We start from the raw sequence: 12,859 nt of genomic DNA, 5'->3' as shown, positions 1-12,859 counted from the left end.
CATTTAGTGTTATTAATGAATTTCATAACAAAATGATCACCAGACAAAACTACAATATTTGCTTTTTTTCCCTGCGAAAGGAAAATAAAAACTTGGAATGCCAATTCACTATGCCAAAAGGAAAAGTTAAGCTGAAAGCTGAGTCACGCAAGAAACTGCCTTTCTTTTTTTTCCTAAGCAGATAGCTACTGATAAACGGTTAAATTTCTCCAGAGGTACCTACTCTATGTTCACCTTATGTAAAGTGCTGATTTACTGAGCTAGGAGACAAATTAAGTAACTGACTATTTCTCTACCTGCTTGTTTTCTCTTGCAACATGTGGATTCAGTAACGTGACCATACCCTTCCTCTTTTCCCCTCAGCCTTCCTTTTCTCCTCTAAATATTGAAGCCCTAAAATGTTTTTGGAGAAAGGCGCAGACCTGTCGCCCAGGCATGTCTTTAACCTTAGAAGAAGAAGAAACTTGTAAATTGATTGAGACCTGTCTCGGACACTTTTTCGTTTACATCCCTTGTCTCAGAAAGCCAAACAGGCTTTGTCCCCACCCAGAGTAATTTGTGAATATTCAAGCAGTATCATTCTGATGTAAAATTTACATAAATTGTGGGGTTTACCAAAATGCAAATGAGCAAGCAGATCACTATTTATAGATAATGGCCTAAAAAATGATAAGACAAAATGCTGTGGAGCTTAATGTTTCTGAGTCTGCCATTTTCTAGTTTTGTAGTTTCGGGCAAGTTACCCAAAGTTTGCTGTACGTTATTATCTTGATATTTAAAGTAGAAGTAATAACTTTATTATAAAAGTTAATACCATAGGGTCCTTAGAAAAGTGTCTGGCATATAGTCACAACCCAGTCAATGCCATTATTGTCTTTACTGCTATTAGTATAATAATTGATACTAATTTTGATGCTGAGGTAAAATAATATCTGGCAGCTTTTAATTTGCTAATAATGTTAAATAACTGAAAATAGCTTTAAAAAGTGAAAATATCCAAATCAATGACAATATTTGATTTATATATATTTGATTTTTAGCTTTTTTTTTGCTCCTCCTTGTGTATTACTCCACTCATCACACTGATATCTGAGCACCTTTTAAAACACATCCAGCTTTCTCAGTTGTACTACTTATTCCCTTTTCTTGTAATCCCAGCCTTCAAAGATCCTTTCTCTTTTTTCTAACTCATTTCATGAGTCCGTCACCTTGACCCCCAGTCATATCTCTCTTTAAGTCAATTCCATTAAATTGATGAGTTGGGCCAAACTTCACCCCAACTCAGTCTCTCTTCAGGCAGGAAAGAAAGTCCTCACAGAAAAAGGAATGTGTCTTTCAACTCATGCCCTTTTTGAAGAAGCTTTCCAGACAGCTCCCTTACCAGTGATCTCAGTTATCCATCCTTTAGATAGCTGTGGAGTCCTATAGGGGCGCCATGTGGATGGTCATTCAAATGAAGCACACCTAAGCACTTGCATTGTCTAAAGGCCCATTGATTCATGTGACTCCCCTACCTGCACAGATAAGATGTTCCTGCCTGAATGCAGCAGCTGGAAATGGAAATTGTATTCTCTGTTAAGGCCGACTGTATTACAGCTTAATGATTTGCATTTTAATACTTGGAAGTTCTCATAAACATTAAAGTGAAAGAACAATTGGCTACATTGTTAGGTAGGTTCGGGTGTTTGTACAACCTGGTGCTATCTAACCTGCCTGAGTGAGCCTCAATCTTCCTTACTGCAGCATTTGTAAGATACCAATGCCTGTTTGAACTCATGTCTTACTAAGATTACTGCCAGGATTGAGTAACATATGAATATAAAAGCACTTCACAAATTAGAGTATTTCATAAATGTAATAAAAATCTGCTACATTTATAACATCTGTACTCTTTTCCTGTGTCTATCCTCATTTAAACATTGAAGTTTCTATCATAAAGATTTTGTAATCAGGTTACAATGAGTAGGATTTAACCTACAAGCAGTGATGTTAGCAGTTTTCAAATTTCCTAGATATGCTTTTAAGTTTTCACATTTATGTTGGTGACAAAATTCTGTTTCCAGTTTTGGTTTGCATCTTCTAAAACGGTGTCTTGGGTACTTGCTCTTCATTGAGACAGCGTGCAAACATGAAGAATATTAGAAAACAGAACACTGTATCTCAGCTTTTTGTGGCCTAGATAATTTACACACTGCTTTCTTGCCTCACTGCAACCTCCTTCTCCTGGGTTCAAGCGGTTCTCCTGCCTCGGCCTCCCAAGTAGCTGGGACTACAGGCGTGTGCCACCACGCCCAGCTAATTTTTGTATTTTCGGTAAAGACAGGATTTCACCATGTTGGCCAGGATGGTCTTGATCTCTTGACCTCGTGATCCGGCCACCTCAGCCTCCGAAAGTGTTGGGATTACAGGTGTGAGCCACTGCGCCCGGGCCGCACACTGCTTTTTAATAAGCTGGTCGGTCTTCTTGTTTACATAGGCTGTGCTATAATCATTTAAAGTTCAAAATTACTTCTAAAAAAATTAATCCTTTACTTAAATATCCCTACTGTTTCATGAGCTCTCTTACAATTTAGAGGAATCTATTTGTCACTGATGTTTAAAAAACAAAGTCAAAGCAGGGAGGCTTTAGCTTCATTAATGAACATTATTATAAAATGATCGAGAGCAAATTTTTTTTTGTCCTTGTGGTACTGTTTCTGCAGATCTACGTGAATTTGAGCATTTAAAGTAATACTAAATTTGTTACATCCTCTTCATCATTCACTTCAGCATGGTAGCCCCTAGTGGTAAAAGGAGATGTGAATTGCTGAGTGCTCACATTGCAGGGAATTGCTTCCTCAGTTGAATAAAAAGGAGTTAAGCCTCTTTGGAAATGAGGGCTATAGGCTGTCAATAACTACATTTATTCCTGTTTTGAAGAAATCATAATTCTGGTGTCCAGCAAATGTAGATGCCAGCATTATTTAAAAAGTGATTGAGCAGAGAAATGAATTGAATTTTTGACCCACTCTGTCTTCCACCTTTCGTGGGAGCCTCTACAGGGGGATGATAAAGAGGCATATAAGATAGAGAAACAATGATTGCTCTCTCTATTAATCTACTTTAATTGATACTAAAATCTGACAGCGAATTACAAGTTCCAGGCAGTAAGGCTTACTAATTCATTGCTAATTTCAAGGCTCTCCTTCGCTTTCTTTTTGCCTTCAGCTCCTGCAAAGGACAGCCTTTTTTTTTTTTTTTTTTTTGGAGACAGAGTTTCGCTCTTCTTGCCTAGACTGGAGTGTAATGGCCCTTAACCTCTGCCTCTTGGGTTCAAGTGATTCTCCAGCCTCAGCCTCCTGAGTAGCTGGGACTACAGGGATGCATCACCATGCCCGGCTAACTTTGTATTTTCAGTGGAGACGGAAAGGCTTCTCCGTGTTGGTCAGGCTCGTCTTGAATTCCTGACCCCGGGTGATTGCCTGCCTCAGCCTCCCAAAGTGCTGGGATTACAGGGGTGAGCCACGGCACCTGGCCTAGGACAGCGTTTTATAGTTCAGTTTCTCAGTGTATCTTTGACTGCCCTTAATTAAACTTGACCTGCTTCACCACCACTGATGTTAATGGAGATGCAAAGCATTTTGCTGTTACAATGATAGCTCCGTTGATGGCTGTTCATTAACTGCTTTTCAAAAGTGCTGCTTTTAACTTTCATTTTATAAATATTTAACTGAATTTTTATAAAATATCTGCATAGAATATAGAGGTTCTGCTTACCTTTTTAATACATAGTAAAAAATCCCTTTTGTAATTTTATATTTTATAAGAATGTGTCCTTAATTCATACTTAACATAAATTCTCACACAAATAAGCAGTATCTCAAAAAAATCGATGATTTAATAGTTTATGACCCTTATACACGTAATTAATTCTAGTAAAATATCTTGGAAAAAAGAACGAGTATTTTTATATAGATAAAAAATTCTGATTCTTTTCTGGTCTTAATATAAAATTAAATATGTTAAAGAGAACTTATAAATTACATAGTGGTTCACTGCTCAGGAAAAAATGACAAAGAGGGTAAAATTAAAAGGATTAATTTTTCTTTAAGGCTGATGAATTAACAACAGGCATCAATCTCTTTTCCTTCTCCAAACTTCAGACAAATGATGGCAAAATAATTTTTAAGAAGTCAATTTATACAGGCCAAAAACCTAAAGTACAGAGACTAGGAAAGACAATAATAGAACGGAGAGCAGTTGACGTCCATAACATTCCTATTATCTTCATTTTCTAGATAAGAATATGGAGAAGCGGAATCATTAAGCAATTTGCTGATTTTCACATACTCAGTAAGTGGCAAAGTTAGTATTGAAACCCAAGCAGTCTTGTTTTAAAGTCATACATTCAATCACTGTGCCATAATTCAATCCATTGTGAAGAATGGGAAGCAGGTGGAGAAGTGATTGATGAAGCAGAACTGCAAACGTGCTGCCGAAGTGCCTGCAGTGTGAAGACCCTACAAGACATCAGAAAATCTTCCAGTGAAGCTTGAGCAGCTCACCACTTGGAAAAACTGAGTGCTTTGGAAGGCAGGGTAAAGTGCAGTTCTGAAAAGAGAAAAATTCATCAAGTTCTAAATTGGTTGCTCTCTCTTACCCCACAGTGGGCAGTGGCCTCTCCATTTCTCATCATTTTTTTTTCCCTAAGTCTCTTGAATCTTAAATATACTATTCTGTGAATTAAACTTGGTAAACATTGGACTTTGACGAGAGCTGTTATCAGAAGTTTACATACTTTAATCAAAGGACCTGTAACCTTCTTCCCCTCCTTGGTTTCTACACCACCAGTAGACAATTACACTATACCAGCTCCCTTCCTAAAATCCCCTTCTAAAATGTAAATAGCCAAAGATCATCAGTCATTTGAGCAAAATTTTAGCATGAGTAGTTGAGACCTATAGTAACAACTAAAATAGACTGGGATAAAACAGAAATAATGTTTGGAATCAAAGAACAGGAAAAATACTTATAACTGATATTGGAGCAAGAAAAAATACAATAAAAAAAGAATATGAAAAATAGATAACAAATAGCTATTGGAAAGGAATAAGAAATAAAATTTTTAAACCAGTGGAACTAAGACAAACCACAAAATAAGAAAATTCTATTAATAACAGGTGGTGGAGGGGACTGTATTTTTTTTTTTTCTTTTTTAAGGAGGATTTTTTGGGCTGGGCACGGTGGCTCAAGCCTGTAATCCCAGCACTTTGGGAGGCCGAGATGGGCGGATCACAAGGTCAGGAGATTGAGACCATCCTGGCTAACACGGTGAAACCCCGTCTCTACTAAAAAGTACAAAAAAAAAAGCTAGCCGGTAGTCCCAGCTACTCGGGAGGCTGAGGCAGGAGAATGGCGTGAACCCGGGAGGCGGAGGTTGCAGTGAGCTGAGATCTGGCCACTGTACTCCAGCCTGGGCGACAGAGCGAGACTCCGTCTCAAAAAAAAAAAAAAAAAAAAAAAAAAGGATTTTTTTTCTTGTTGCCCAGGCTAGAGTGCAATGGTGGAATCGCGCAATCTCGTCTCCCTGCAACCTCCACCTCCTAGGTTCAAGCGATTCTCCTGCCTCAGCCTCCCAGGTAGCTGGAATTACAGGCATGTACCATCACGCCTGGCTAATTTTTGTATTTTTATTAGAGATTGGGTTTCACCATGTTGATCAGGCTGAATGGTCTTGAACCCCTGACCTTGGGTGATCCCAAAGTGCTGGGATTATGGGTGTGAGCCACTGTGCCTGGCCACTGTATCTTGCACATGTACCCTAGAACTTAAAAGTATTTAAAAAAAATGTAATTGCTGTGGAAGGCAAGAAAGGTTTAGGAGGCTTTCCGTATTGAAGAGGACTGAGGAGATAGGACAACTAATTGCAATACATGATTGCAGACTGGATCCAATACTGGAGGAAAATCATGCTATACAGAATTGGCTCAACTGATAAAATCAGAATACTAGCAGTAGATTACATCAAAGTATTGTATCAATTTTACATTTACTGAATCTGATACCATACTGTAGTTAAGAAGAGAATATTCATACTCTTAGGAAATACACACAGAAGTATTTAGAGGTAAAGGGTCATGATATATGTCACTTAACAAAAGACTTAGACAAATACGGGATATTTAAATAAAGGAGAATGATGTGCAATCTGAGAACAAGAAGTCCAGCAGAGAAAGGCAAAGATAGGGAGTCAGAGAGCAACCAGTGAGATGGGAGCAGAAGGATGGAAGGCTGGAGGAGTGATGTCTAAACATATTAAGAATGGAACGCAAATATTTTGATTATTTTGTATATATGAAGTTTGAAATTATCACTGACAATCTTACCAACGTCAGGAAAAATGAAGATACTGTGCTACAAATGTAAACTTAGAGAACAATATTTACATAGTCGTCATAATGTTAATTATGAAATATTGATTTCACCAAAACCAATTTGATTTAACACATTGAGAGAATAGTGGGAATAGAGTCCTGTAATTGGTGCATCTGCCGTAATTCTTATGTAGATATCCTAATAGTTAATAGGTAATGTTTAAAATTGATAAATCAAGATAACAATACCAGCATATTAGGTTAAAAATAAGATAATTACCAAAAGCACCAGATGAAAGAGCCAAACATTGTTTTCTCTATAGAACGGGACTATAGTGTAGAGAAGTGTTAAGCAAGTTGCCACTTACTCTTTTGCTGTTGTAAGCCTCTTAATACTATTTGATTACTAGATCATGAGCTCCTATTTATAAAAATAAAGCAAAGTTTCAAAGTCAGAATAATTCATGCTGCTACAAAATCCCTGAAGTCATTTCCACAGTACAGCATACTGATGATTATATGAACATTTTTCTTGTCTGAATTCTTTGTCTAGAAACTTTTTAAAAGAAACATGGTCCTGTGTTACGTGCAGCATACTTTTGAAAGAAAAACTATCTCCTATCAAAAAGTTTTTAAAAGATCCCAGATGTTATTGTCTTTTGCATCTCTAAAAGCAGTTACTTTTATAAAATTAGGATCTACTCTTTGACAGGAAATTGAACGCTGAAGTTTTGTGGGTATCAGCAAAAGATAGGCATAACATACATCTCTACATTTTGTGAAATATGCTACAGATGTTAAAAATGTGTTGGAAATGAAGCACCTTCTGTTCTTGCTCTGGTCTCCTACCTAGAGTAAATGAAATGCTAATCACCTCTTGTGTTAGTGATAGAATTTGTAAATTTCCACAGATAAAATATGTTTACTGTAATTTCCAAATAGCTGATAGCCAGTAGCAGTATCTTGACTTAAGCACCTGGTATATAAGGATCTATATTAAAGTGTTTCTATTATAACTAGCAGATGGTATTATTTGTTACAGCAGATCATAACACTAAAAAATTATCACACGTCTACAATTTGATCACAAATTTTTTTTTTTTTTTTCTTGAGACGGAGTCTCGCTCTGTTGCCCAGGCTGGAGTGCAGTGGCGTGATCTCGGCTCACTGCAAGCTCCGCCTCCCGGGTTCACGCCATTCTCCTGCCTCAGCCTCCCGAGTAGCTGGGACTACAGGCGCCCACAACCGCGCCCGGCTAATTTTTTGTATTTTTAGTAGAGACGGGGTTTCACCGTGGTCTCGATCTCCTGACCTTGTGATCCACCCGCCTCGGCCTCCCAAAGTGCTGGGATTACAGGCGTGAGCCACCGCGCCCGGCCTGATCACAAATTTTAGTGGCAGTGATCACTTATTCTATTAAAGAGAGGCACTAATTGCCAAAGTACTGCCTAAAAATGTAAGAAAATTCTCATTACAGGGTAAGATAAAATTGTTGAGTTATTAAACAGAAATTCACATCTATCCCTCTACAGGAAAAAAAAGTGTACATTTAATATCTAGTATAGGCAGTCGAGTTTCCAAAGTAATCTGTCATCTCTACCAGGCATGAATCTAGGGAACAGGAGGATAACTGCTGAATTTTTGATATTTGACACTTAAAGTATAGAACTTTAAAGGAAGATCTCTATTATATAAATAATCTTTGAAGAAGAGTGATTTATGTTTTTGGACAACCAAAAAATTATTTAACTTCACAGGAATTTTAAAGCATGTTTTCACTTATTATTAAACAGTAACATTGAATATAGTGCTCTTTTATCAGTTATTTTTTTCAACATTGAGCAGATGACTTTAAAGAAGGCTCATCTTCCTAGTTTTCTTTCTAAACTCAGATTATTTCTTCTCTCACTTACGCTCCTATTTTCTAATGGCCATGTCTCAAAAAATTTTTTATTCTAGCATCTTTTTTCCTTTTATCTTGGTTTCGCTGTAGTGCTAGATAGATGATTACTTGTGAGAATCTCAAATCTACATACCAGGCTCCAACTTCTCTCCTTTTCCCTCTCTTTTTGAGTTAGGGCTTGGCTCCATCACCCAGGCTTGAGTGCAGTGCCATGGTCATGGCTCACTGCAGCTTTGGACTCCTGGGCTCAAGGGATTCTCCCACCTCAGCTTCCTGAGTAGCTGGGACTCCAGGTGTACAGCATCATGACTAGCAATTTCATTGTTTTTCGAAATGGGGTCTTGCTTTGTCATCCAGGGTGGTCTGGAACTCCCAGCCTCAAGCAATCCTCCTTCCTCAGCCTCCTAACGTGCTAGGATTAACAGGTGTGAACCACCACACCTGGCCAACTTCTAAGTTTTAGTCTTGTACTTTTAAATTCTTTCTCATACTTACCTAATATTTTTTCCCACCATGTCAAGCCCTTAAAAACGCAGCATGAACAAAATATACTAATTTTTGGCGCCTGTAGTCCCAGCTACTCGGGAGGCTGAGGCAGGAGAATGGCGCGAACCCGGGAGGCGGAGCTTGCAGTGAGCCGAGATGGTGCCACTGCACTCCAGCCTGGGCGACAGAGTGAAGACTCCGCCTCAAAAAAAAAAATATATATATATATATACACTAATTTTTTTGAGATTGATAACCGTATGATAGTGCTTATTACCTCAGAATTACAGGGGCAACAGTATAATCCAGTAGATGGGGGAAATAGTGGATATTAAGACAGAAATGGGATCATAACTCTTCTGTTTTCCCACATTAATTGTTTTAAGGGGGTAAAGGCAGGGAATATGAAAACAGGAAGATATAAAGGAGGTTGTGAAAGATGACACAGGACTTGAAACAATGTTTCACTTTAGTAAATTTACAGTTGAATGTATAGAACAGAGAAAAACAGAAGAAAAGAGGAAGGAAAAACAAACTCCATGATTTAAAATTTTGATGACTGTGACAATAAACTGAGAAATGGTAGAAATAAAAATTATAAGCTTCAAATATATATTGCTTATTCTTGACAAAGATGATAGTTGCAAGCTGAAGCCAAAATTTCTAACTAGCATTAATGCAAAGATTTCAAGACAAACTTTAATAAAGAATTATTGAGGCCGGGCACGGTGGCTCAAGCCTGTAATCCCAGCACTTTGGGAGGCCGAGATGGGCGGATCACGAGGTCAGGAGATCGAGACCATGCTGGCTAACACGGTGAAACCCCGTCTCTACTAAAAAATACAAAAAGTTAGCCGGGCGAGGTGGCGGGCGCCTGTAGTCCCAGCTACTCGGGAGGCTGAGGCAGGAGAATGGCGTGAACCCAGGAGGCGGAGCTTGCAGTGAGCTGAGATCCGGCCACTGCACTCCAGCCTGGGCGACAGAGCGAAACTCCATCTCAAAAAAAAAAAAAAAAAAAAAAAAAGAATTATTGATGCAAGCACTTTGAAAAAGCGAAGGTAGAGACTACCCATTAGCTCTTGCTTAGAAAGATAAAGGTCACTGAAATAAAATTTGCATTTTAATCTACACATTTTCAGCATTATGTCATCATAAATTCGCATGTTGTTTATTACAAATGGGAAACGATTTCCTGTAATAAATCAAGATTAGTTTTAATAGTTTCAAGGACTGTTGATTGTAATCTTAAGACTATTAGTGTTGTGGAAAATTAAATATAATGGTGTTTTAGGAAAAGTTCATTGAAGGTTCCATTTTATGTGCCTTAAAAGATGAATTTTGCTTATTAATTCTGATATTTAAGCACTGCTGTAAACTTCACATATTTAGTAATAACCACTGTATACTTAATGAATACAAAATATGGAGTATTTCCATATTAAGTTAGAAGAAACATTTAAAAGCACTTCTACTTGTGATGTCATTGGGGGTTCAACACAATATAAAGTACACACATTGCTGGGGGAGAAGCAAAGAATAAAGAACTCATGGGGAAAAACTAAAGACTCACCTAAATCAAATCTTGGTTTTCAGCATTTTCATTACTACTCTTTGTTACAAAAAAATCGCTATCTGTCCTTTTCTATGTGTCCTCTACATTAAAACTTACTATTTGTATACATACTGCTCCCTACATCGGCAGTGCCATTCCCAGCCCACTTATCTGCCCTCTTAAATTTATATCAAATTCAACTCCCTTCAAAAAGCCTTCTCAGTTGCTTTAACCCAAGTCAGTAGTCTGTCTTCTGGAAAACAATTGATGCCGATGCCTCTTTTTCCTTTAGCAACTGAAAATAATAGTGTAATTATTTAATGTGTGTGTGTGTGCATAACAACATCGTACTATTTAGTGGTATTTATATCAAGTATCTGCTACAATGGATGATAGAGGACTTAAAGACAAATATGTTATTCATATCTATTTCTCACAGGTCTACTGCTGTTGCGGAATTTTTTTTTAGGAATCAAAGAACCCCATCAGTCATGGGGTTCAGGAGGATATTTATTATTTAGGTACACTGGCCCAGTCAGATTAACATCCAAAGGACTGAGCCCTGAACAAAAGAGTTAAGTTATCTTTTAAGCATTTTATGGGGTGAGGGGAGATCTATCTGTGCAGGGGGAAGCATATTAGAGAAGTGAGAAAAAAAGACAGTTATTCAATTAATTGAGACATGCATAACATCATTTCTTAGTTTTCAAGGAAAAACATGTTTTGCAACTTGAGTTTATCTGTCTGGTGACCTTGCTGCTGCCTAGCTATGGAATCAGGGTCTTCACATTGCCTGGGAAGGGAGGAGCGATAAGGCTCACTAGCTACAGAAAATCAGGCAGTTAGTTTTTTAAAGGGCTCCAGCTCTTCCTGTTTCTCAGGGGTAATTGGGTTTTCTTACATACAGCTGAGTTTCTGCTTACACACACTTCAATTTCTTTTAATTCCTGCTGCAGTGCAGTGCAATGTTCATAGTAGATGCTTAATATTTTTTGAATTACTGTCTCTTTCTTTAGTCATTGAGAGCCATCATTTTGAGAGTCAGTCTCATTCTTCTAGCCCTAGATTATTTTCATTTTCTTGAGGTATGTGAATAAAGGACACAGGAGGAAAAAAAAACACAGTTGAGAGTTTTGGTTAGTAGTAACCCAGTTCACCCAGATTTTACTTCATATTGGTTGGAACTCTAAGTTGAGTGCAACTAACATGAGACTTGTTTTGATTTATTGTAAACATATATTCTTGAATGACTAATGAACACTGCTTCATGTAAACAAATTTTCACCTTCTGATAATTTCCTATATTACACTTTGTAAAATATTCCCATTGGTAGTGGTCTAGAAAATATAATTTCAGTTGTTAAAATTCAACATTACTGTGTAGTTGTTGAAAATATTGAATAATGGCCGGGCGCGGTGGCTCAAGCCTGTAATCCCAGCACTTTGGGAGGCCGAGGCGGGCGGATCACAAGGTCAGGAGATCGAGACCACAGTGAAACCCCGTCTCTACTAAAAATACAAAAAATTAGCCGGGCGCGGTGGCAGGCGCCTGTAGTCCCAGCTACTCAGGAGGCTGAGGCAGGAGAATGGCGGGAACCCGGGAGGCGGAGCTTGCAGTGAGCCGAGATCGCGCCACTGCACTCCAACCTGGGCAACAGCGTGAGACTCCGTCTCAAAAAAAAAAAAAAAAAAAAAAAAAAAGGAAAATATTGAATAACTTGTTGCTACATGATGTTAGCTGTAGCTTAAATTTCAGATCGTGAGTGTTGTTAATATTATATAGTTGGAATTAGTTCTGAGATCAGTGAATCAATGCTATCTTAATATTTTGTGTCTTTAATATTTATACCAATTTATTTTGTGAGTGGATTTCATAAAAGGGAGTTGCTTTATGTTGCCAAGCTCTTTATCTTGGGTTTTTGTCCAGAGCTGAATTCCCTTTTCCATCAAAGGACAGAGAGAGCCCATTATAACCTATTGAACAATGCTGATTTGATGGGTAGGCCACTTACATTAAAGTGAAAAGGAGGCCGGGCGCAGTGGCTCACGCCTGTAATCCCAGCACTTTGGGAGGCTGAGGTGTGGGCGGATCACGAGGCGAGGAGATGGAGACCATCCTGGCCAACACGGTGAAACCCTGTCTCTACTAAAAATACAAAAATTAGCCGGGCATGGTGGCAGGCACATGTAGTCTCAGCTACTCAGGAGGCTGAGGCAGGAGAATGTCGTGAACCCGGGAGGCGGAGCTTTCAGTGAGCAGAGATCATGCCACGGCACTCTAGCCTGGGCGACAGAGCGAGATTCCATATTTAAAAAAAAAAAAAAGTGAAAAGGAGAGGATTTTCTCTGCAAATATCTAAAGATCCTTTACACAAAATAAAAAGACATTTTATAGGAATAACAAATATGCTATAAAGTGAAAAAATGAATAATGTAAACTTGACTAGTGATAGCTGACCTTGTGTTAGGTTAAAGAAAGAACAAAGTGAACTTAGCATCTAATTTGGTAGCAATCATCTCTGTCTCATACAGACATGTGCAGACACACACAATTCGCATTTTGGA

This window comes from Macaca fascicularis, chromosome 10 (assembly GCF_037993035.2).
Source record: "Macaca fascicularis isolate 582-1 chromosome 10, T2T-MFA8v1.1".
NCBI classification, from domain to species: domain Eukaryota; kingdom Metazoa; phylum Chordata; class Mammalia; order Primates; family Cercopithecidae; genus Macaca; species Macaca fascicularis.
The sequence above is the reverse complement of the archived record's forward strand: the minus strand, read 5'-3'. Positions refer to the sequence as shown.